This window comes from Epinephelus fuscoguttatus, linkage group LG22 (assembly GCF_011397635.1).
Source record: "Epinephelus fuscoguttatus linkage group LG22, E.fuscoguttatus.final_Chr_v1".
NCBI classification, from domain to species: domain Eukaryota; kingdom Metazoa; phylum Chordata; class Actinopteri; order Perciformes; family Serranidae; genus Epinephelus; species Epinephelus fuscoguttatus.
This window is the reverse complement of record NC_064773.1, coordinates 28,828,973-28,856,597: the sequence shown is the minus strand read 5'-3', so window position 1 is coordinate 28,856,597 and position 27,625 is coordinate 28,828,973.

The window sequence follows — 27,625 nt, the reverse complement described above, 5'->3', positions numbered from 1 at the left end:
TGCATCAAAATGTTTGACTGTAAACAGTACTATAAACATATACATGCAAATTCTTGCTAAATAAATCTTCAATGTCATCGTCCTCCTCCTCCTCCTCCTCCTCCTCCTCCTCTTCCTCCTCTTCCACTTATCCAGGTGCAAGTCACGGGGGCAGCAGCCTCAGCAAAGAAGCCCAGACAGTCTTCTCCCCAGCCACCTCCGTCAGCTCTTCTGAGGGAACCTCGAGGCATTCCCAGGCCAGCCGGGCGATGTAATCTTCAATGTTCATGAAAAAAATGACAAAATTCTAGAGTCATGGTAGATGATGTGTGGCAAATTTCAGAATTGTATCTCAAAAACTGAATTTTTGACAGCATTTTGAATTTTGCTCTAATGTGAACAATTGGAGTCAATGTAAAAATGGCAATTTTAAACATCAGTTTTTCACTTATGAAGCAAATCAATCATTGTTACAAACAAATTACCAACATCTCCATGCTGTCTAGATGCAATATGTGTACTTTCAGATTTTTGTCTTAAAAACTGAATTTTTTTTACAGTCTTAGGTTCTAGAGGTTGCAGATTCAAGCCTCAACTGGTGCAGAATCCACATTGTAATGTAATCATCTTCTTGTGCTCCAGCTTATTGCTTAAAATTGCCTGAGTGTGACTGATCACTGCAGTGCAGCATCTTCAAGTCTTTTTTCCTGCTAGCAAATCTGCCTTCTCATGCTTGAAAATAAACCAAACTTTGCACAAAGATCCAGTGTCAATACTTCAGTGTGAAACCATCTGAGGCTTCTCACTTTGCACATAGCTCAACTAGTTAAACATCAGTTTTTCACTTATGAAGCAAATCAATCATTGTTAAAATAAATTACCAACATCTCCATGCTGTCTAGATGCAATATGTGTATTTTCAGATTTTTGTTTCGATGACTGAATTTTTAACAGTGGTTTGAAATCTGCTTTTCCATGCATGGATGGCTGCTAAACCTACACGTCTGGCTTAGTCAATTTGTGAAGCTACACATGAATTGTCACTGACTAATTAGCTCAGTGAGATAGAAATTGATTCTGAGTCTCAGAGGTTGTGAGTTCAAGCCCCAGCTGATGCAAAAGGCAGATTGTGTTGCTAAATTCCTAAATGTCTTCCAATTCTTCCGCTTGTTGCTCAGAATTGCCTAAAAATGCCCAGCCTGACCCATCGCTGTGCAGCAGCTATAATTAATGTCATCTTGGTTCCAGGTATCAGCTGTACTTTACTGTAAATCAAGTTTGCCATTAGTTGCCCTCCCAAGTTCCCTAGCTAGCACAACAGTTAGCACAGCTGTTAAGGGCAAATATCAGTGAACTGCAAAATACTAAAAAAAAAAAAAAAATACACTCCAATAGCTGTATTTGCACCAGTGACTGAACGTGAAAATTGACTTCACATTTGGTGTGAACACACCATGAATCTAACTAACTCTGCCCCGAACCCACTGATTCCTACTGAAATCAAAAGTCTTAAAAAGTATTTATTCGAATGTTTCTGCAATTTCCTAAAAAAAAAAAAGTAGGTCACTGTAGTTTTTAGCAACAGTACAAAGAGCATTTCCTGGGGACTATTTTCAGTATGTCCAACATTTTGCACAGTTTTTTTTCTGAACTGTCAATCTTAGAGTAAGGCCCACTGGGTTTGAACTTCTCTCTCTAGTTTCTCTCTAGTCACACAAAAACTTCAGTCACTTCTTCTGTGCAACACCATGAGTGCCTTTGAGGAAAAACTGACCAAATGTGGCCAAATGCCAGTTTGGCTACTCGTCACATCCTGCATCTCTTTGTGATGGCGGACTTAATAGGCTACTTTTGTCTTTAGATGTCATCATGTTACACCTTGTACAAATTACTAAGTTTCAAGCATACTCAAGCCACAGAACATCTACACTGTAAAATTCCAATTCTAGACATCTGGCTATTTTTTTTACTGTACTCACAGAAGGATGCTGACTTTTTGTTGCATAAGGTATGCATGAATATAGCAGACAGGTAGGTCCAAAGAACTAGTGGTACTATCAGTACGTGTATAGTCCAAGCCGAGGTTATACTGCTGTGTTCTTCTCCTGTCTCCAGCTCTCCATCCTGTCAGTGTGCACCGGCCTGATTCTGATCACAATCATGTTTGACAGAAGCAAAGACGTAAGAGTGAACATACTGCTTCTTTATTACAGCACCCAGCTCAACTCCACTCTCTCGCTCCACAAAGGACAGTGGCGAATTATTGATCAGAGTGTGGCCTTGGCTGACCGCAGCACAGATAACAGTAACTAAATGATAGATCTTTCAATAGGATCCCTGAAGAGAGCCTTTAAAACAGATCTCTGCTGTCTTGCAGCCAGAACTAAGAGCCTGCAATGGCCTCTGGGATGTTAACTCTTATCTATGATGTATCAAGCTGTATTCGTGACTGCTCGCAAAGTGTTATAGCCTGTGTTCCAGCGCCCCTGGGTTATATTCTCGCCGACTGTTTAAGCCGCAGATAGGTTCCTCAGATCTGCCTTTTCCCACCCTCCTCCCCCTTCTCTACCTGTCAAACACCGCAAGCTCCTGCGCCTCCAGCCAACACAAACGCCTGGTTGGTATTGATGGACAGAGACAGCTGAAGTGGAAATACAAAACGTTTGAGCATTCACACAGAACCACGCACCAGACTGTTTATAGAGGGTGCAACCAGAGCTGGGGAGCAGATTAATGACTTTACTTCCTATTAGCCCACTCAGCAGGAGAGGAAATGGCTCTAACTAGCCTTCTGCTTCCTTTCTTCTCTGTGTATATATGTGGGTCCCCGTACAAGATTGAGTGTGTGTCGGCTCTCTCTGATCTAATTCTTAAGTGCTCAGCTCTGTTGTCTGACAGCTGCCCGCTGGCCAGTGGCTGTCACATGTTGCCTTCACTTCCTGTTCATGTAAGAGCTCTTCAGAGCCTGACACAGGACCCGAGGCCTAGATAGGGGCTGGAAGTGTGTGTGTACCCTGTCTACCCTGTATGACAGCTCTGAATAAGTTTCAGTAGCCTAGTAATTGCAGTATCTTAGAGAAGAAGTTTGTTTTTAAGTTGTATTTTTTGATCTCATGACATTTATTTTTTATTTATTTTACAACACCTTTTCACAAAACCTTTCCATACAGTGAATGGTCAGCAGCAGTCACTGAGGCCCTACCCTGCCCCCACAATATCGCGAAGCAACATTATTTCGCCCCCTCAACAATGGACATTAACTAATACTAAATGGAGTGCCCTTCTAATCACTAATCAGAACATTAAACTCATAAATATAACACAATATGTCAACAGTAAGTCAACACAAAGCTTATACACACTCATTCAGAAGTGCTTTCTCCTGAGGCCGGTACTACGAAGCAAGATTTGCAGTTAGCGAGGTAACTTGAGGATGAACCCTGGGTTTTCAGTACCACAAAGCTGGTTCACTTTTCACCAGGATAAATCACCATGGTAACTAATGCTTAACACCTGACCTGCTCCAGAGCAGTTTATAACCAGAGTATGGGATCACAACCTGTCAACACCCTGATAGCTGACCAATTAGATCACTAGAAAAAAAGTATCTTGACCTGGACGAAAGCCCGGAGTGACAGGTAAAAAAGAGTAGGCCTATGTATTGTCACAGGTCTGCAGTGGTAGCTGACAGTGTGGCTACTTTTATAGGAAATCAAAATGGAAGATTATATTGTACTAGAAAAATAATAAATGGCTCCTGTTATTATAACATACAACATTTCAGTCAGATAAACCACATCAATCATTTACTTTTACTTCAGTTGCAGAAACATTCTGGCATTACTTACATGGATTTTGTGTGACATATTTCTTCATCATCCAACTGCATACAAAAATACTCACTACTGCTTATTTCATATATCATATTACCTGAAGCTATATGCATAAGGCCTTGGAAATCATTTCTAGTGTTTCTACATCTTCCTATTCTGCTGTAAGATTACAAGCTATCAGTGACATTTCACTCCGATTAATATAACTTTTTGCTGTCCCTAAAACACAACATTTTCACAGATGATTATTATCAGAGGAGCCAGGGGAACCTGATTTTTCACTAATTGTCGCGGACTGTAAGGTTAAAGTGAGAGCTTCGCTGCTTGAAACATGGTGTTTTCATACTTTTGACATTGCTGCTACATGAGCAGAGAACACAGAGAACAGGCATACGTGTTTGCTCAAGAGGTAGAAAACATACAACTACCAGAATACACTGAGCTGCATCAGACCAATAAGTGCTCCTGCTGGTGGCTGATGTAATGCAGCTTGCCCATTTTGACACATGAAATAATATGGTAGCTGGTTGGTACAAACTGAAGACTCAAAAAACAGCAAGCACATCCAAAACTATAAATACTGGGTGCTGGACAGAAGAACAAATGCAAAAACAGGTCTGCACACCAGAAACTGCTTCTTTTGTAATTTTATTGTGGCGATATGATTAAAATTTCCAAAAGGAGCAGTTTCTGGTGTGTGGACCTGTTTTTCTAAAAACGTTTGAACCTTACTTAATATTTAATCAGCGCCTCTTAGTCTGCCACTCAATCCAAGTATTTCAGCCTCTGTTTAACAGGAAACAGTATGGCGTCCACTTCCTGTTCACAAATTCTCACATTACAGCCAAACAGTGCACTAAAATATGTTTCTGAAGGTATTTTAAGAATAGAAATAGGCAATACAGTAACAGAATCTTAGTTTGCATTTGATCAACACTGTCTTGTTTTACAGGGAGATATGGGCACTAGTAAGATGGAGGAAAGTTTACCATAGATCATTTACACATACTACCCACATTGATATTATATGCTGATCAAAAATTGGCGAAGTATGCCTTTAAGAGTAAAGCATTTGTGTTTTCATGCATCAAAGCCCAGAGGATGGACTGGCTTGCTTAATAAGAGCTTGAAATCTCACAAGCTGTTAAGGTGACAGAGAGTGGCATTTACCTTCAAAACAATAAATATTTTTGATGATGTGAAATGAGCTTTAGTGTATTTGTTTCAGATTTATGGTTGTGTGTGTGCACGGATGAACTAGGCACTACTGTTTTAAACATAGTCATCCATTTCATTAACCTCTCAGTGCGTTACAGAATGAGAACCCTCCTTGCACATTTACAGCACACAACCATGGTCTCCTGCAGTGTGTAATAGTAGAGGCGCCCCACGCTGCCTGAAATAGAGCGCCTCCACTACTGTTAGAAGAAATTATTACATTTCTACAAAATAAAATATTAAGAAGCTCTGTCAGTCACAATCAGGTGATGTGCGAGAAACAACCACTGCACTGCAGGTCGCTCAGACACCAGGCTGAGGTTAGACTGATCACCAGCTGGAGAGGCATTTTACTTGGAGCAGCTGGACTCGTATCATCAAGGCGTGGGATCAGAAGGGCCAGAGGATGGGGCAGCGCTGACCACCTCTGCTAACTGCTAAATTTCCTAGGGGAAGCTCTGTATACAGTAAATACACCTTTAACACCTAGAGCTGAGCTGCACCTGCTAGCAACAGTACCTCTCACAGCAAGTGAAAAAACCATGAAGCTTAAAAGCCAAGCTAATACTTTAACAACATTCAGTGTAGCACCAAAACTGCATGAGAACAAAATCACTAAGGCTCAAGAACAAATGCAGTGAGGGAAAATACCTTCAATCAAAATTCAAGGAGGTTCAGTTACTAAAATTTCTTCCCAGTGGCATCCTATGGCTGACATACTACTACATCAGATAGAAAATGAAATTGACAACATGCATTTCTATATCACTTCAGCAATAGTTTAAGTTTAAGTTAGGCCTAGAACAATGAACTTAAGGCCTACACTTAAGTAAAAGAAAATAAAAAAAAGAATCTTCTGAATAAAATAAATAAAACGTGCTTCTTTTAGTGAGAGACATGGGCCTGTGACTGCCCCGCTAGTAGTTTGAATTTTGACTTGATTTGAATTAGCACCACTCTCATTAACATGTGTTGGTGGTTGTTGAGCCTGGAATGGTACTTGGATTCAATAAAGTTCATAGTGGAGAAAGATGACTCACAGCTGTTTCATCGATCCACACATGGTTGTGGTGTGTGGTGCTACTTTGGTTGGAGCAGGAAAAACAGCCTTAGATAGTCTGTAGCCAGAAAGCAGCAGGTCAGTTGCTTCATGTTCAGCAAGGTAGATTTACTATTTTGGTCAATGGAGTCTGGCATTGAGGAGAGCATAGTTAGGTTTCAGTTTTAGTTGAGTTCCCCGTCATAAAGGATTGTCTGTTTGGGAAGTACTAAGCATATGACTGGACAAATGAGACTTGGATTATACTGCATGAATTGTGTGTGTGTTTGGAAACTGATGTTTTAATATAGTTTTGCTGTTGTTAAACGCAGCCCCCCTTTTACCTCACTTCATTAAGAATTTTCTCAGTTTGTGCATTCTTTATTTTCAGTGGAGACATGCGAGGAAAACATTTCCTTTACAAATTCAGCGTTAACACAGGGTGAGTAATGACATAAAGATGGTCATTTGTGGGGCTGAGTATTCCTTTAAGGCCATATCCACATCCACAGCTGCTATCCTGCTGTCAACAGTGTGTGCACCAGACTAGCCACAACAGCCTGTAACTTCAGCTCCCAGTGCTACAATAACTTGAGGCCATTCGTTTGAAGGGATGAGTAATATGAAGGGACCTAGTAATTTAATTTGTGTAAATCTGAATGAATTAGAATTAATCTTTTTATATATCCCAGTAATACTGCAAAATGTCATATTGATGTTCCATACTTACATACATACATACTGTAGAGTATAAACTCAAAGATCAGGTATATCTGATATTGCATCATCTTGACAAAGCTCCACAGCACCAAGCTGAGAATGAGCCTGAATCATTTAACAGTGCAGCTTTGTTTCTGTTGAACCTCGCTCCCTGTTTTCTGGCTTTTCTCCCTGTGGGTATTCTCCTACCTCATGAGGATCCCAGCCGCCCCTGTGCTGTCTGCTTGACAGTGCTCTGTCAAGCCCCAGCCTCGTCTTCCTCCCCTATAGTTGCCATAGAAACCGTCAGCCATGGAAAAGTACAAGCGAGTGGATCGTCTGGGAAAAGGACAGTGAGGGGTAGCGATAGTCGGCCACGCCACACTGTGAGACAGCTGCCAAAACAACAAAAGGGTTTGAGGATGGTTTGTGTTAGCGGACAGACCAAAGCAAATGTTGTTTTACGCGGCTGAGGTTAGGTTTATGAGATGGTGTCAGATCCTAATATTTCTGGTGGTTTTAGTACTCTGAGGCGTGAAATAATAACAGTGAAGAGTAGATTCATTAGTCACGCTACTTCCAACAGTAAAAAAAACCACCCATGACTACAGGCCTTTTTCAACGAAAGATCCAGGAACTGAAGTGACTACAAAGTGCAGAAATGTGTTCATTTTAAGTTGCAAACACATTGATGCTTGTTTTTGTCGCTTTACTGTGAACAGAAGACAGATTAGGCCATGATGCCGGTAAATAACAGAGTGGGTGTGTAAGATTCTTGAAGATTTGCATGTTCAGCCTCTCAAGCGTCATCTGAGTAGTTTATAGCCCATCAAAAAAACTAAGAGTGAATAAAAGTCCATGGCCACGGGATCCCTCATTTCCATGCTTCCCATTCCTTGTCTATGGAAGCAGCCAAGCAGTGCATTCTAGTCGTGATGTTGTGTTTCAAGAGATGAGACATTTGCTACTTATTTGCATACACTTGAATCAAGGCTACTTAAATCTGGGGGTGAACTCCTGAAAATCTTTTAAAACAAAACACTGTCAATCTAAAATGAAGACAGATCCAGAAACTGCGTGGCGTAATTCAAATGTTTTCAGAAACACATTTCAGTGAACTATTTCTGTAATGTACAAAAAAAGTTGCCAAACATACCGCCATGTTGGTCTGGTTTAAAATCCTAGAGCAGACAGCCACCCTGCCAAGTGGCACACCCAGTGCTGGGAAGCTGTGCAACGCCTTACATCTAAAAACGCCCCTGTGGACACCAACCCTGTAAGGTTTTCTTTTTCTTTTTTTGTATTTTGTTTTTTTAAGAAAAAAAAATACAACTGGGTCCACTGAAATACAGGGAGAACTCTGACAAACTTTTTCAAAAACAGTTTACATATAAAGTTCTGTTCCAGTGGTACAAACAGAGCTATAGACAATGTAACTTGCTGAAATCCATCAGTAACATCACATTCCATTCAAAACCACAGATGAGAAGAGAACTGGATTCAGTGTTGGAAGTGAGGCCCCCTTCCTTCCTCTAAAGGCTGCTCAGTGGCGCAAGAAGCACTCACTCCACGAACTTGAACTTTGATCCAAATGGATCACATCCGGATAGTGAAACAGGTCATTTTACAGGGGGGTGTGAAGCTCATCCAATGATTCCTAGTCATCTCTTTCGCCTGTAAGTCTATGGGAAAATGTCTTCTTGGGCTTTTTGGGTGACGGATGCAATGCCACTGTTTGGCCACTACAAAAATTGGAGGCAATGCCTGGCACACTTCCTGGGGACCTGATCAGGACAGTATTGAACACCTCTGAGCAGTGCAACCTGAGGCGCACTCAGTTTGGTAGTTTGGCAGACCGAGGTGCGCTGAGATGGGTGTGGCGGCGCAGCAGGGGGAGGTGTCGACAGATCCAGCTTGGTGCAGTGACAGTTTCGTGCCAAAAGGCTTCGCCGAAGGTGCGCTAAAAGCTCGCCAGCTGAAACCAGATCTACTGTCAGCACAGGCAGAGTGCAGCCTGTGTAAGTGTAAGTTTGGCTGACCGGCGGACAGTGCGCACACGTCACCAAAACCTCACAGGCAGGTTTCCAGAATATCAGGCACATTAACAATGCAATAAATACCCAAAAAACACTATTCAATGCAACTATCTGCAATCAGCACATAAATGTTTCTCTGTATCGACTGTCCCGTCACATCTGATGTCAGATCAAAGGGGATTGGCACCGTTTGGCACGTTTGGCACACATAATGGAAATAGTTCCGTATATTTGGACACTGCGAGCTTGGACCTCCCGGACCAAAACATCAGTTTCCTCCTGGGAGAAGTTTGGCTGTCTGACGCTGCTGCTCTCTTCTGCCATGGCGAATTGAGTAAACTCTCATTATGTCTTCACACGGCGCATTTAAGGGCGAGGAGAGGGGCTCATTTGATTGGTGTGATGTGTGTGTAAAACCCACTCCACGCCTTCTCTCCTCGCTCTTTCCGACTTGCGCAGGTAGGAGGGACGGAGGCGGGAAAGCTGCACCTCTGCTTCGCCCGGCCTGCGAGACTAGAGGCCAAGGTCTGTTAACCCCCACAGGGTGCCTTTAATATTAATTCTCAAGCCGATGGCCATGGTCATTGTTATGTGAAGCCAAGAATCATGTTCTGTGGCATGCTTTGGAGATCACATGTCCTTAATTGAATAAGTACATGATTAAATAATGACAAAATATGAAACTGATTCACTTTAAATACCAGTGTAGTTTTGGCTTGGGTTAGTTTATTGCAGGTGATCTTAATTTTAATTTTGTCATTATTACAAAATGTCCCATTTTGTGAAAAATAGCAATAAATTTTGAAAAAAAAACCAAGTCTTTGATCAAGGCAAATGGGGCAGTGCCAGTTTTGTGATTAGCCATTGCTTTCAGAAGGTTGAACAAAAATTTTTTTTTTTAAATTTTATATACTTTATTAATCCCAGAGGGGAAATTAAATTTTTCACTCTTGATGTCAGTTACACACAGGTACGAACACACACGCACAAACTGGACCTATACATGCACTAAGTGGAGAGATGTTAGAGTGGGCTGCCCATGACAGGCGCTCCGAGTGGTTGGGGGGTTCGGTGCCTTGCTCAGGGGCACCTTGGCAGTGCCCAGGAGGTTAAAGAGATGTTATGAAATAAAACAATTTGAAAGAACAAATATATACAAATATTGGTGGAAAAGCAGGATGAAATGTGGCTGAGCTTTTATTTTTATTCATTTTTATATGATTTTTTTTATAGATCCAGTGTATTGAATTTAGGGGGATATATTGGCAGAAATGGAATATAGCCTAATGTAGTAAGTATGTTTTCTTTAGTGTATAATCACCTGAAAGAATCGCAGTGTTTTTTTTTTTATTTCCTTAGAGGAAGCCAATTAGTATATCTACATAGGGAGCTGGTGCTTGCCGATGGAGATCGCCACTTTGCACCACCATGAACAGACAAAGCAAACACTGCCTCTAAATAAAACCATACGCGTTGTCATGTCAGCCATTGTAGTTAGGTGTCACTCCACAACGAGAGCATCTGAAGTATTTTTTTCACATAAAACTGCTTTATTCACCTGGTCCGTTTGTTTTGGAGAGGAAGAAACCTCTGCAGACAATTCAGCTCACGATAGATAGATAGATAGATAGATAGATAGATAGATAGATAGATAGATAGATAGATAGATAGATAGATAGATAGATTGCTTTGTCAGACACACAACACAACACACCACTAAATTGCTGCTGAGACAGGAAGAGCTCAAACTGTGAGTGTAATGGATGTGCGCAATCGGCAATTATATGTTTAGCCTTCCTGTGTACAGCATTGTCACATATATTGCTGAGCTGTTTCTGAGACTTGCCAATCACCTCCCTGCAATGTTGGCAATCTTGGAGAGTGTGTTTTTGCTCCTTGCACTCAGGTTGCCGTACCATGCTGTAATGTTAAATGACAAAATGCTTTCAACCAGGCTTCTGTATGCTATTGCAAGTATGTGCTGGCTAACACATAAACTCCTCAGCTTCCTGATTAAAAACAGGTGCTGACTGGTTCTCCTGAAAATACTCTGACTTTCCATTAAAAGTTAATGTCTGATCAATAATAATGCCCAAGTACTTAAATTGTTCCACTTTTTCTACAGGCTGATTATTGAGTATGACACAGAGGATATGACTGGTTTCATTTGTTTTGGCCACATTCATCTTCTGTTTACTTGCCTGACACCAGTCCTGAAGAGCAGTGACCTGGCTAAAGTACGGCTCTTCATACATGGTATTATCTTCCAGGAGAAGACCAACCAGAGCCATATCATCTGCATATATAAACAGCTTGACATTTTTGCTGTGGGCAATCATTTCATTTGTATAAATGGAAAACAGCAGTGGTGACAGCACAAAGCCCTGCGGTGTCCCAGTAAAAACTCTTGAATTCTCAACAGAAGAAGTTTCAGCGGGTTGCAATCAGCAGTACTTATTGCCAGATGCCACTAAATCCCCCTAAATCTTACACACTGGACCTTAAAGTTTATTTATGATTATGACTGCATTTGCTAATGATTATCATAGCATAGCAATTTTTGACCAAAGCGCTGTGAGAAATAACCCAACAAAACAACAAGGTGTTTTAGTCGTTTGATTTCAGTGTCGGCCTGTGGCGTAGGCAGTACAGGGGAATGCTAAGGGCCCCATCATCCATAGCATAACTATATAGCAAAGACTACTAATTAATAGAGGCCTTTTTTCTGGGCTCCTGTCCTCTCTCCTTTTATAATGTAGATCTCTGTTTCCCTGGAACAAATGAAGACTAAGTAACAACAAAAAACAAAAGAAACACCAATATAAAAATATCAAAATAATTAATGATTTATATGATTATTATACAACACTGAAAGCAAATTAGAACATATTTTTAATCTTATTTTTTCTTGTTAGCTAGGATTTTAGTAATGAATGTGCAGTACTTTGGCTGTTGAGCAGCAGCAAACAACATGGTGGGAGGCTTTTTGGAGGGTGTGGAGGAGGGGTGGGGTGTTGCTTAAGACACCAAATGTGCTAGGGCTGCCACTTCACTTCAAAAAAAATTCAGCACTAATTTGCATGCATACGGTTTTGAGCTACAGATCAGATGATCTTGATGACTGTTTCTTTAATCAGCTTCCTGAACTGATGCATTTGGCCCACAGATGATATAGTCAGACTCATATATGAGTCAGACTCTAATCTTACCTGTAACCCTGATGCATCTCCAGACCCCTGCCTCTCCTGATCTTTCCTTTCTGCTGCTTTGGCAAAAAAAAATGTCAAATGTCCATTTTTTGGGGGGGTGGCATTTTGCCTTCCACTCACCACCTATCATAAAAGGGAAATTATTAACAATATCAAATTACTTGCAGACAGAAACATTCTTTTCCATGTAGCCTACAGCTTATTCTGTGTAGCCTATGTAACATGAACCTAATTACGTTGGACTAGTCATTCTGCAGTCACAGACATCAATTCAATTGCATAAACAAACCAGACGTCTACCAGACGCAATTCAGTGGTTGAGTGAACATTGTCATTGCTTAAACCTTACCTAGGAGTTTGCAACAGTTATTTCTACCGTTACATACCAAAACTGATTTATTACTATACTTTACTGTAACAACAACCTGCCTAGGGACGAGAAATGGAAATTAGCCGTGGGCTACAATTTGGCATATTTACATGTACTACTGTACTATGTTTATTATTATGTACTGTCCCTACCTTAAACAAATAAATTGTAATTGTAATTGTAACTAGCTAAAGCCAACTGTTATGACAACATGACAGCACCTTATCTCTGCCTCAGCAAACGTTACGAGACCTATTAGCTAATAGCTAGCTACAGCACCACCAGCTAGCAACATTACAGTTAACATAGAAAATTACAACGCAAACTGAACTATTAGCATTGATACAACTCTGTACAGAAAAATAATAGTCGTTCAACATTTTATTCCCTATTTTCAATAACTTCAGTCTTACTTGCTGCCTAATCAAAATCCTCGCCGTTGCTGATCCATTGTGCTTTGACTCTGAGCTACGGAGCTCTTGTCTCGAGACACTGACAGCCTGTCAGTGACAGACACGCTTGTCGAGTATTGACACCAAGCGAAGGAGGGAGGAAAAGTAGGCTGTTGATTGGATAGCTTGCTGAACGCTGCTGTCAACCAGGCCAGATAAGGTTTCGCAAGTTGTTAAAGGTAACGTTAATTCTAAAACGGTGATTTTGCAAAGTAGGCTGCAGTTTTCACTCAGCATTATTTTTGGTAGGGACAAAATTGTGTTTCCGTGGCTTTGGTATGGACATGTCCATATCGTCCATACCTAAAATTACGCCTATGGAACAACCTGCACTCAATTTATATCTCTTTGCCTCTCTGACAACCATTTATAGTCAACTGTGAGTGGGGTCCATGTCATTGGTTCGACAGCCCATTGGTTCGACGTCCCATTAGTCTGCGTCCGCGGTGCTGAACGGCTCGCGGCGGGCGTATGGTGCGCTGCAACCGGCTTGAGGCGGAGCAGGCTCACGGCTTATGTGTTTGTCACTTTCTTTTTCATTTTAACCCACACCATGATCTTTTCCTGACCCTAACCAAGTGGTTTTTGTGCCTAAACCTAACCAGACCTTAACCACAGGGCATCATGATGATTTCGGAACGGACTTCGGAACAATGAGTTTAATATGGTCGGAACAATGGGATGTCGAACCAATGGGCTGTCGAACTAATGGGCAGTTCCCCTGTGAGTGTGGCAGCTGCCTGATTAGAGCTAATTAGGCAAGATGACAAGAAACACCTGTGTGACTGGACAGAAAATTCAAAGATAGAGTTTATATTATGGTTTAAAGCCTTTGCCTTCTTTGTTACCCGGAATTCCTCATTCAGCAGCCACTTGCTTTTACTATGTTCTTTTAAAAAAATTACCATTATGAAAGAAAAATACCAAATATTTCGTCTAGCTAAAGCTAGCAAGCTCACTTGCCAACATTTTAGCTAGTAAGCTAACTTGCCAGCTTTTTAGCTAGCAAGTTAGCTTAACATTTGCTCAAATTAAATCTCAGTAACTTGAAGTACACTGAAGTTTACTCACTGTAGGTTGTCCATCTTCAGCAGTAAGCGTTTAGTAATGAGTGAGGAACACTGTAATAATTATAATTCAAACTTTTAAGTGTTAACGTTGTTATGTTTGTAGGTTTGATGCCAGCAGCATCTAAGCAAAGACAATGGATAAACCAAGACGGTCCACTGCGAGTCAGTTTCCTGTATCAGTGTCACATGGGGTTCGCGACCACCACGCCCCTTTAGGAGACTAACAGCAGGTCCTGAGTCCAATGACTTCAGTGGGAGAAATGAACGTGATTACAGATTATGGCCGATTCTTTCGCCCCATAGTCATGGAAGCAGATATTGGACCCATTTATCACAAGCCACATATCTTCAGAACATTCCGACACCAAAATGGCAAATTTCAGACGGACAAATCAGGAGAAAATTTACTTTGTTCAAGACCTGTCTCTGTCTCAACGACACACTCTCGCAAGATCTGGGGCAACAGATAGCTCCTCTCTGGTGCTGAAATCAGTGCAGTTTCACCAAAAATACTGGATTAAAAAAATATTTTTTCCAGCGGATGTCTTAGTTACAACATGATTGAGCTAACTGGAGTAGTTTCATGTCGTATCCGACAACAGGAGGCTTTTAACAGATGACGTCCTGATGTTAGCTTAGCTGCTAGTGTTAGCTGTCCCTGTCTGCTGCAGCCACTGATGCTTTCTAGACATCGTGATTTCCCAAAACTGAATAAATACCACACATAGCAACACAAAACTGCTTTGCTAGCTCAATCATGTTGTAACTAAGATATCTGCTGGAAAAAATATTTTTTTCACGGACCATTTAATGAGTTATTATCTATTACAGACACCGCTAACGGCTAACGGTTAGCCCAGCTAATCTACGATAACCAAGCGAGATTGGCGATACTCGTCTTTGATTGGCGGTTCTCCATCGTCTTTTATTGGGCTACGGGGGACAACGCCTACTTAGGAAACCGGAAATGTATACCATTTCATACAATGGGGGTATATTGTAGATGGGCGATCTTGTTATAATACAGTATCTTTGATCTAAGCTCTCTAGTTCTCTCTAGAGCTCTAGTGAGCTCTCTCTGCTCTATCCCCTGTTTTCCTGTCAGAATAGTGACTGGCTGTTTCTCTGACCAATAGATGAGTGAGAAACACAAGGCCCCGCCCCCCGAAACACTTGCAAGCCTAGTAAGTGTCGAGCAGTAGATCTGGGTTTCAGTTAAGTTTGGTACTAGCTAGGGGTGTCAAATTATCATGTTAATTGTGAATAATCAATTACAGCCATATTTATCGTGCTATGTTTTTTGATTGCGTTAATCTCATTTTTAATCTGCAACTTTATTGCTTCTGTATGCCACAGAGTTGCCTTTTATAAAATCCGTCTGTAGGCGTATGATTGGGCTTCTTTGTGCTTGAGTTGTGGGAGAGCTGCAGCGCTACAGAGCAGAGCCCAGCATCAGCATTGATGACTGTCCCCTGCAGTGGCGGACTGCTCACTCAGGAGCCTATGAAAAGCTGTCTGCCCTAGCACGCAAGTAGCTGACCTCCCTGGCAACCTCCGTGTAATTTTCGGGACAATCAGGGCAGGATTCAGGATTTAGGACAACTCCTTGGATTTCGGGACTGTGCCAAAAAATTCGTGACAGTCCCGAAATCCAAGCAGTTGTCCTGAATCCTGAATCCTGCTCTGATTGTCCCGAATATGACACTAGGGCAGAGTCTGGAGTAGTTATTGCCTGATAAAACATTAAAAACTGATCATGGTGGTTGAGTTGTCATGCAGCTCCCATCAGCTGGACATTGGTTGCAGCAGTTCCTATGTGAATTATGGGTGTTGTAGTTTGAAGAAGAGAAGACAGTGCAAATTGCAGCCACAAGGACAGAGAAAGCGCAGGCAGCCACAAGAAGAAGTGATTTGCACGTTGCAGTGCAGCCTCTTGTTCTGTTCAAAACTGTTCTATAAACTGATACAGCTGTAACGAATGTACCAGGTGTCTTTTATTTTGTTAGCTTTTATTTTTTATTGAGTTTAAAGGACAAGTGCTCTTACACTGATCACTTCCATGAAATAAAATGAGAAATTGGAAAAGAGGAAAATAATTTAGAAAATTGTTAAAATAAAATTAGGGAACTGATCACAGATGTATTGTTTCTGTATGTTTTTACATCTATTGTTGCGTTAATCTGCAGCTATGCTTTTAATGAAGCTGACATGTCATGACAGTCAAGCACCCCCCTGGTGGTCGAGACTGAAGGTTGCAGCACTCTTTATTGGGACTAATCTCAAAAACAATAGAATGTAATGGCTAGGTGTACTGCATCTGTGTTCAAGTGTGTTATTGTTGAAAACAATAATTATGACCACCACTTTTTGTAATATATATATATATATATATATCAATCTTTTGATCATCTGCCACAATAATGTAATGAATTTAAATGAAAATACCTCAAGTTGAGGGCTTTTCTCTGCAACTTTGAGATGAGATTAAAAAAGAGATTAATTAGATCAGTTAATTACAGATCATAATTAATTAATCTTTCCATTTTTTTAATCTCTTCACAGCACTAGTACTAGCTTTTTAAATTTCTTTTCTTCTTCTTTGCTGTTTCTTTATTGGACAAAAAATAAATCCATATAGAAAATTCACATAATGTGTTTTTTAAAACATATCCATCTACTGAAAATGACATCATTAAAAGTCTACTTTTCTACATTTCCAACTGGCCCTTTACATGTCACAGCAGGTGGACACAGCTGCAGCCAATAAAGTGAATAATAGCTAAGTATGAGTCAGGGGTACCAATTACTGAATCCTGACAATAACACTCGCCAAGGCTTGCTCATTAGCTTGTGTAAATTAATCTTATCCATAATTAATTATATTAGCTGCAGCTGTGTTTCCATGCCATGACACATCTGAAGAAGCAAATGTAGTTACAGCTATAGTGGTTTCTATGGTTTATTCTTTTTTTTAATGACTTTTTATGCTACTCAACAGAAGTGGAGCATCTACCTGGGGAAATATGTTATTGAAATGGAGGTATCACCATGAACTGCTTAGGAATTGTGTCACAGGTTAGTAATTTCCATAATTTCTTGACTTGGTAAACCCAAAGGTGCCAAAAACTCATTTCACTATGCATCTAGTTAAAGCATTTCTTTGACATTTTGGGAAATATGCTTATCTGCTTTCTGGAGGAGAGTTAGATTAGAAGATTGATGGTCTACCACTCTCATATCTTTCTGTTAAATACAAGGCTAAAGCCAGCAACCAGTTAGCTGAATTTAGGGTAATGAATAGAAACGGTTAAAGCTATTGCACACCAAGCGTGACTTTTTGTCCAAATATTTGCCCAGATATTTATAAAAACTGATTTTGTGGGTTCTTATGACTGCTAAAAAATATTCGGACAGACCTTGACTACAGATTTCCCTGGTCATGTTTGGGGGGGGCTGTACCCTGTCTTTTCCTGTAGTGGTCCCTGAGTTTTGGTGAGGCATTCTGACTTTGCATCTCACATGTTTACATTAACAGCACTTGGGTTTGTATACCTGAGCCATGTCAGATGGACTGAACCAAATTGCTGTAACTGGTTCCATTTAAGGGGCAACCATAGACCATTTCATTGGCCCCCTCTTGTCCTGGGGCTGGGGTCATCTGTACCCTTTGACCCCCTTGACGGCAGGCCTAGTCTTACCTCAAGGTCACAACAAGCTTGCTGCCAAAACAGGGGAATGTCTTATCAATTAGTTTTGTCAGTACCCCATGTTGTACGCCAGACACTGCAACAACTATCTCAAAAACCACATTAAGGACAATATATGGTTTGAGATCACCCAGCGAAGACATCCACCTTGGTGACCAAGGAACCGGGGTAGCCACAACAGCTAGCATTAGCATCAATTTCGGGGATAAAAAAATGGATGGACTGAGAATGTTATTGTCTTCTCCCTAAGATCAGAAGAAAAAGGGGACATTGTTGCTGCTACTGCTCCAGACTCCATTTTCTCCTCTAAAAACGATATTTTCTTACAAAAATGGAACATAGCAAAAACTCACACCAGATCTTTTGTGAATAGTTGTCATGCAGACAATTTACATGCAGATTTTTCATACTCTCACTCTACTTTTCCGCATCGCATTGGTGAGAAATGGCAGAACATAAAACATAACATAAAAACACATTATCCCAATGACTTGCTAACAAGCTAACAAAGCTGAAACTAATCATTTACAGCTCCTTTTTTTTTTAAAACTAAAGGTTATCAGGCTTACAGAAAAGCACCAGACTGGAGCTGTAGGTCTTAGAAATTGCTCTCATTCATAAAAGCCAGCGATGACAGCAAAGTCTCATCAGCTAACACAAGCTACACATTTGTTATGCAACCACTCTATTTAGGGCATTCTTCAGAGGGATTTGATCATCAATAATGAATGGCTTGCCCCTGTTTCAGAGTGGGCTGGTTTAATCTTGATCACATGTTCACAGTAAGGAGTGCGCCAGTAGCCTTAGAGCTAATTTACCAAACACTGACTGTACCATATATACTGTAGTGTTGCCCACAGCGTACACAAACCACTATCCTCTGCGGCGCTCTATTTACCAATGTGTGAAGTTGTCCCTTTTTCATAATAAGGATCCTCATTTTACACCGTCCTCCTACATGATAACAAAAAATAAACAGTTGAGGCAGTAATTGAAGCTTGCAGAAAAATACTATGTTGCACCAGGTAGTGTACGAATCAGAGTCGTCAAAGAAAAGGTTCATTTTTATTTAATGAAATGTAGTTACAAGAGAAGTTGTGGGTTAAATACAGTAAGTAAAATGAGAGAAATAAAATAAAATCTGAAGCATTAGTATGCTCTCATCATGCTGTCACTGTTACACTCCATCATAACATAGTAGCGAGAAGCAGCAGCTGAGTGCCACAAGTGAATCTCGGAAGGCTATCCACCACACTGGCGGGTACATGTCGGTACCAAAATAGTCATGTAATATGCTGAATCTATTACATTTTGGTGTCATTTACGGACACCCTGCTCTGCTGCTCCTCTGCTGTCAGTGTCAGAGTTTGACACACAAACACACACACACACAACACATTACACATACACACAACAGATGCACATCTAAATGGTACCTTGACACCAACCGTCTCAAGCGCTCTGAGTTTTGTGGCACTGTTTATCAGACAGGACATCAGTTGATCTGTTAATCTATCACTTGTTGTAGGTATGCTTCTAGCTACCATTAAGCTAATTAGTGTAGCTTAGAGTTATAAGTACTTATCAAAGTAATCAAATAATTACACCGAGGCTCTGTGGTCTAGACAGCAAACTTTTTATTGCCTCCCACATTGTCAGTGGCAGTGCATTACAGCTTCAATTCTTTTGTTCTTACCTTTCACGATAAAAGCCTGCTCCTGCCCCTCTGTTAAGTTTGTATTCAACATAATACCTTATTATCTCAATGAAATGAACAGAAACAAATGAATATATGACAAAAAGGCATCTTCCATCTTCCAGTCCCATTGGCCGGTGACTCAAAAAGTTCCCCAACTTCCCCCTACTGTCTGGTTTGTAGTAATATGATTGACTTCAGTTCATTTAAACCAGGTAACTTTATTCATCCCCAAAAGGACAATTAAAAAATACACGTGTGTTCAGTAAAATATCCTACAAAATCAGCCTGACCTCACCAGACCAAATTGCAAATGCAAATTAGTCTGGAACCTCCCACTTTGTTTTCAGCTTCCAAGGGGCGTTATCAACAGGTTATCAACATGTGACGTAGCGCCTAGCGACCAGTGACCAGGTCCACCCGGTATAAATGGCCAATCACAAACATTAGCGTGGGGCTTGGTACAAAGCAGGTAGGAAAAAAATAAATAATGCCTGAGTGAAGATCAAATGTAAGATGACTACAGTGAGGCCCCTGAAAGTGTACCAGACTTTCAAGCCAATTTGACATAGTGGCCAGACTGTGTAACTACAACAGGTATAAACATATATATACATATATATATATATATATATACATATATATGTTTATACCTGTGTCTTCCCCTTTGTTCTTTGTCAGTTTGTCTACGTACCTTCTGTGGTCATTCCTGCATTCATCCCTGCATTTTTCCTGTGCTCATCTCTGTTTATCGTGTTTTACTTGGTTGGTTTTCGGTTTGTTTTTTTTGTTCTGCTTTCATTTGGACTTTTCGTTGCCTCCCTGTACTGGATGTTTTTGATCAGCTTCGTTAAAGCTCGCTTTACTCAACTCAAACTGTCTGTTGGTCTGCATTTGGGTGCTCCTCTGAACTGACATGTAACGTGCAGTTTAGGGTTGTAAACTTGTATGTAAAGTTCAAACAATGAAACAATCCCCCCCAAAAAAACTTACAGCTGCAGTCTGAGAGTGCTGCCAGGTGGTAACTGCCCAGCATTGATGTTAAAAATGCCCATTTTAAAGCATTTAACAAGATCATAGCATAATAATTATTTCATATAGACTACAGCACAGCGAGAAGTCTGAATTAAGTTGAAATGTACACGTTCACTGCACTAGTCATCTCCCCTCACACGCTGTGGTCGGGACTGGAACCTCCCCTTCCTCCATTACCAAGAGCTGTGGGCGTACCTTGCAAACTTACTCAAAATCTCACAGGAACAAATCGAGTGGAGGTCTCTTGCTTGGTTGGGAATGAAAGAAGGGAACTGAAGATGACACACATATAAATTTTATTCATGGCCTGGAAGGATTTATTGAGCTGTCAGCAAAAAAAAGGTCATCTGTATGGAACATAATTACATTGTTATTCTACTCTGTGTGTGTGTGTGTGTGTGTGTGTGTGTGTGTGTGTGTGTGTGTGTGTGTGTGTGTGTGTGTGTGTGTGTGTGTGTGTGTGAGTGTGTGTGTGTGTGTGCCATCATAGCAAAATGTGATCCTGGTGGTACCTGTTGTAGTGGGAACTACCACAGAAGCTGTTTTGAGTATTTTGCCATATGTTGTGTCTTTTTGTCAGCGCGATAACTTGCAAGCGTACAAGATGCAGTCGGTTAGGATCAAAATGAAGCCCAAGTTCAAAGATTTGTGTGAGCCGTGCAAGGGGGCCAAAGTAGGGGGTTAGGAAGTAGGAAAGGAGCCATTGGCCCTCCACTTTACACCCCTGGCTCATGAAACTTTACAGGCGTGCAGTTGAGATCACAATGAAGGCCACTTTCAAAGACAGGTGTGGTCCAAGCCAGGTTGCTGTGGGTATTTTGAGTTTAGATTTTTCCAGTGAAAACAGCTGTCTGCTGTGACTGTAAATGGATCGATGAGGCCAGTATGACTGAATCAAAACAATACATTTGTGAGCCACAAAAGCAAAACAACCAGTTGAAATATTTGACCGATGGATCATAAAACACCAATTATTAGTGCAGGTTTTATCGAAGGAAGATGACTAACTGACACACAGAAGACACTGGGCCAAAACATCAGTCTAACATGTTTTAAAATTAAGGAGGACTTAAAACGCATTGATGCACACACAGAAAAGACTTCAGAGGAGATGATAAATTATACATACAGTATGTGCATGCTGACTGTGCTGCAGCCTATTGCACAGTGTGTCTCAGGCTCCCAAATGTTTCATATTTTGTGAGGAAAAAACACCATTACCATTTAGAGTCATTACTGTTTCAAAAGGTTACAGGATATGAAAAAGTCTGCAAGAGGCCGGAGACTTTGGGGATTTATTTAAGGATGTAAATGTGAACCAGAGTTTTTCTGTGTTTTGCTGAGGAACTGAATTTATAGCAGCATGAAAAGTGTTTTTGTTGAAGGATTTTTGAGGGATGACTACAAATGAGTGCCTCAGCCTGGTTGAGGGTAGATAAATTGGTATTTTACTGTGGATTTATTCCTGTGTGCATTCAAACATGTTGTTGATGTGAAGGTTTCTAACAGAGTGTTGTCCCAAGACACCTCAGTGAGGGGTGATGTTTGAATTCACTAAATGCTTAAGAAAGGAGCATCTTTGTTTTTTTCCCACCCTCCTTTTATCCTTGATCAGTCAGCACAATCCATTATGAGAAATTAGATATTACATATTAGATACTGCAGTCCCTCAGTCCATTGCTTCCACAAAAGGGCCTATGATGCAAAAAAAAAAAAAAAAATACTGTTGATGGTTTCATGGTGAGTGTGCGTTCAGTTTTTCATTGCTTTGTATAATTTCTACTTCACATTTTCCATTCATCCCATGACATTTTCCATTAAAAGCAAAGGAAAGGCAATAATCATTCAAAGTATGTAGTATTTTCCTCTTTTATTCTGAGAATCTGACCTTGGGTTCTGAGGGCACTTTACCTTTGCTGAAACATTTTCCAGTGTCAAATATCACAGATTATTTTAAAAGATACCCAGCCCTAGTTTCAAATGACACATAATTCCAATATTCACTGCCATTTTATCTCTGTTTTGGCCCCCATCAACCTGGTTCTTCAGCTTCTAAATGCTCCTTTATGTTCATGAACTAGTGGCTAATCTTGTCTATTTGTTGTTGGACAGGTAGGTTTCTCCAAGCTTAAAGAAATCTAGAGACGTGCTGTGTCTCAAATCAAGTACTTCTGTACTTACACTTAGTATTTTGAGTGCATAAGTGCGTTCACACTGAGAAGTATGGAAAAATGCAGTGCACTATGAGTACCCGGATGGTGCACTCAAAACTATGGATACTTCTCGCCCTCAATGGTCGCCATCTTGGCTACGTAGCGGAAGGGGAGGGACCACTTTTCAAACTGGAAAAAGCGGCAGAGGACTGTGTGACCATGAACGTCGCTGCATTGTACAAATACATGTGTTTTTTGCACTAAGCACCACTAAATTGTTGTCAGGTGTAAGCCAGCAGTATGTTTATTGGGTTAATTTAGCAGTCTGCAATGATTTGGTACCGCAAACGATAACGCTAATACTAATGCTAGTTTGCTAACTAGCTAATTTACAGTTGTCATTCCTGGTGAGTGTACAATGGCCGTGTTTGGTTTGAGACAACACTACACTGTTGAAATTTGCGCCCTACGCCAATGAGTACATACTGCGCGCAATATACTACATAGAAAGATACTAACGGAAGTGATTTGAGACACACCAATGGAACGAGCCCATAGACTGTAAGAAGTGCATAAAGCCACTGTACTGTACTGTTTTGAAGCCTCTAGTTCACCGTTTGGGCCGTCGCCATCTTGGTTGTTTTGGAGCCAGAAGTAAGTAATATTTGGACGAGAGGGTGGAGCTGTGGAGGAGCGAGGAGTGGATGTGAATTGTATTGATGGAGACTTGAAACTACTGACTGAGATCATAATGTCATTATGAAAATGTTTACTGTACTGAGGTAACTGTCACATAGACTTGTATACAATTGGACTTTTTTTTTGCAACCAGCTGAGCCGCCCTCTGCTGGCCTTTAGTAAGACTGAAGGCACTTCTGCAGTGGCCTCACATTTTGAACCTGGAGATAGCCCCTTGTCAGAACCATGAGACTGAAACAGAACAGCACAGCCAGTGATACACTATGGGTTTTGCATGATGCTGCCTCACATATCCTGTGTCTGTTTGGAGCAAGGACACATTAGATGCATTACGTACATGAACAGCATGGACAGTGTAGTGTATTGCATTGGCAAAAATGAGGAAAGCATACTTGCCATTGTCACCATTATCTTGATTTACCATCTACGATGACACTGCTGTCACTTTTTCAGCTGTCATGTCAGAATTAACAAAACAGTCACCTCCTTGACTGTTGTCATGCTTACTGTCGACATCTTGCAAACCCATAAGTTCTATACAGTATAGGTTATCTGCAATTACATGACTATCAGATGTCAGATGGAGGGTAGCAGGTGATAAACCCACACACTACGTGAATTGGGTATAGAGGAGGAATGTGATAAGAAAAAAGGCTTGATCAACCTGCAGGCAGCAGGTATTGATCCATACAAAATGAAGAAATGTTTGTGATTGGGTGAGTAAACACTATCTTTTATATTTAAACCCTGTACATGGATGCACTGCTAATATTAGCTAACTTTAGCTTTTACTGTTTTCTACCTACTAGGTCAGCCATTCCCAGAGGTCTGGTGAAATGCCATTAGACATCTAGGAGAAACTGTCTTAGCACATTTGCATTTGCTGCTGTTTCAGGGGGTTTTTTTGTTGTTTTTTTTTTTGTTACTTCTCCCCTTTATTTTTGGGACTTAAAGTGGCCCTTGTTTTTTCCCAATAAACTGCAAATTAAAGGCATTTGTACAGCACTGGTTGTCTTTGCCTCCAGTTGCCTGCCCTTCATCTGGACAGCACACCGCTATGGGACGTCATATGCAAAGAGGCAATACATCAGCAAGTATGTAAACACTTTCGTTCACGACCCATCCAGTTGTCTATGTATACACACGCCTAAAGTTGCAGGTCATTAAACCAAAACAGTGAGCTGAAAGAAACGTATGCAGTGTTCACACTACACAACGTTTTTGTACATTCCAACAAATCGTGCCATGACTTGGCTGACAGACATGACAGACTACACGTTGGTCCACGCCCCCACACCCATCCCTGGTCGTCTTTCACGACATGTCTGATGTCATCAGGTTATTCTTGTCCTGTTGTATTTAGGGGCTGTGGCTCAGAGGTAGAGCAGGTCGTCCACCAATCAAAAGATCAGCGGTTCAATCCCGGGCTCCTCCAGGCTGCATGTCAAAGTATCCTTGAGCAAGATACTGAACCCCAAATTGCTCCCGATGGCTGTTCCATCGGGGTGGGTGAGTGTGTGCTATACAAATGCAGGTCCATTTACCATTTGTATTATTAGCTACTGTTATTTCTGTCCCTTTGGCAGTTCATGTCCCAGAAATGTTATTGTAGTAATGTAAAAAAGCACCAGCAGATGGCAGGAGCTACATTTGAAGCACCGCATGCAAACTATGCAAGTCACTGAATCCTCCACAAAAGGGTTCCTGCAAATGTTTCACAATAAAAGCCTTTTTAGAAAGTGAAGGGATTCTCTCAACCAAAATGATGAGGGGCTTTTGATTTTATAAAGATACAGGAAGTGTTCAGTTTGACTGCATTAAAGGCGCTGTATGTAAGAATGTGGCCAAAACGGTTACTGCACTCAAATTCAAAATACTGCCGCGAGTCGTGTCCGCCCCCCCTCCCCTACAGATTCGAGGTTGCTGGACAGTGGCACGCTGGAGACTGATTTGTTTGCCCATGGGTGGCTGCCGTAGCAGGGCCGCGTCGCCGCGTCCGTGATCTTCAGTTTTCCAGCGGACCGTTCGAGCAAGTCTGACTTCTCTGCTGCGGAGGAGCCGGCTGCTAATGCTATGTACCAGGACACTGCTAATGCTGCTTGCCGTGCTGCTGTAGTCTTAACTGTAACTGATGCTGAGACTCTACTGACTGTGTGACTGGTAGACGGCGGTGGGTGGCGCAACAGGCCAAAACACAAATTCAAAACATAAACATGATTTGCGGACCGTAAAATATTTTTTTAAATGCGAATATTCTGGCTGTACTATTGTTGTCGGTGAGATCAGTGAGAACATTATTCCTTAGTCTCTGTGACATATTAGGAGGATTTTATGACTATTTGCTTTAGATTTCTTACATATAGCTCCTTTAACTTTATCAAGGCAAACGGGAGCGAATAAAAAGTAAAAATAGAAAAATACTGAAGGAATGAGAAATAATGGTCCATTTGTTATGTAGTATGTTTCAAATGAAGCTCGTAGCCTCTGCAGGTGTGGCGCGTAAAAGCCCCACCACTACTTTTTTATTTTATTCCTTTATATCCTCCATTATGAAGAAATAATATTCTTGCTAGCTTGATGCTAATGACAGTACTCACCGGGCTGCTAAAGTTCCTCTGCTGTTTCACACCATCATTTTTCCTCTTTTACTCTGTGTGGTAACATCCCTAGAGGAAATATCACACAGCCTGTGGTGTTGTTGTCATACAGTTGTCCATGGCAGCAGATCACTCTGTGAGAAGTCGTGAACAACAAAAAGAAAATCAAACATGCTAGACTATCTGTCGAGATGTTGCAAGGTGTCCCAGACGCTGCATTGGTTTTCGTCTACTATGACAAAATATATGAGATGAAACAATGGATTATCATGTACGACACTCATTGTCATTCATGATCTGAGCCAACACTGTACGCAGAGTGTTGGGCTATAATTGGGCTGATATCGTGTATTAAAGGCTTCATAGATCAGAAGAGAGTCGGGTATAATTCTCTGTGGACACCTGCAACACCTTTCACTTTGTACTCAGTCATATCCCCCACTGCTCATATGAAAATATAAATAAGTTCAGCTTCAGGTTGACCACTGTCTCTAAACCTTTCATGTAGCAACTGCTAATGTTCTGCACAGGTGGTGTTCATTTCAACTGCCATCCTTCCTTTTCATCACACTGGACAGCTTTAGCTCACCATCCAACCGTTCACTACAATTAAAGACCTAATAACACACTTCAGTTCAGCCTGTCTCTGCCTACTGCACAGTTTATTGCTATAACTAACCAATTAGCTTAGTGGAGAGTCGGAAAACAGGGAAAATCCAACGATGCGGGATTTACTGAGCTGACTCCTCTCGGGCTGCAACACCATCTACTGTGGCAGCAGCCCTCACAGTGACAATCACTTTTAAATTCAGTCTCTTCTTTTCTCTCATATCCCACTCTGCAGTCTCCAGAACATTTTTAAATGTGACAGTATCGTTTCTGGGAGAAAAATGCATGTACCCGTCTGTGAGACAGAATATTAAGAGGTAGGGGGTAGGAGAGAGAAAGAGAGGGATGAGGAGAGGAGAGGAAATACCTGAGGGGCGGAGGGACAGGGTGACAGAAAAAGGAAGTGATGAAGTGCTTTGGATTACAGGCTGACATTGAAAGAAACCTCTATGTCCCTTTTTACTTCATCCCTCTCTTCCACTATTCACTCACAACGTGCTCTTCACTTCCCACTCATCATCCATCGACTCTCGCCCTCCCTCACCCCATCTGCGAGGGTCTCTCGGCCGCCTGGTGGCACTGCACGAGTGCCTGTCAGCGCTCCGGAGTGTCACAAACATTTTCCCAAGGCGGCCCGTGAATGAGATCATTGTCCTTCACCGCAACGCTGCATGGCAGGATGCAGAGAGGGGGATGAAAGTGGGGGAGGGGAGAAAAAAGAGGGAGGTAAAATGAAAATGAGAGGAGAGCTGACAGAGGAAGGAAAGGAGAAGACAGGAGAGGAAATGAAAGGAGAGGAGACAAGGAGAGAAGAGGAAATGAGAAAATAGAAGGGGAGCCAAAGAGGGCAAGAGGAGAAAAATTATATGGTTGACAGAAAGGATAAGAGGTGCAGGGAAGGAGATAAGTAGAGGAGAAGTAGACAGATGGAAAAAAGAGGGAAATGAAGGGTAGGAGGAGAGGGTGAGGAAAATAAGGGAGGAGAGATGAGGACAGGGAAGGAGAGAATAAATCAAATAAAGGAAGTGAGAGATTAAAGGAGAGGAGGAAAGAGGTAAGAGAAAGAAACAAAAGAGATGAAAGGGAGGAGTAAGAAGGGGAGGAGGGACAGATCAGGAAGGCAAAAGGGAGGGATGAGTGAAGAGTCAAGGGAAATTACAGGTGAGACAAAAAGAGGATGCAAATGTGTGAGAAGAGGAGAGGATGATGAAAGGTAAGGAGTGG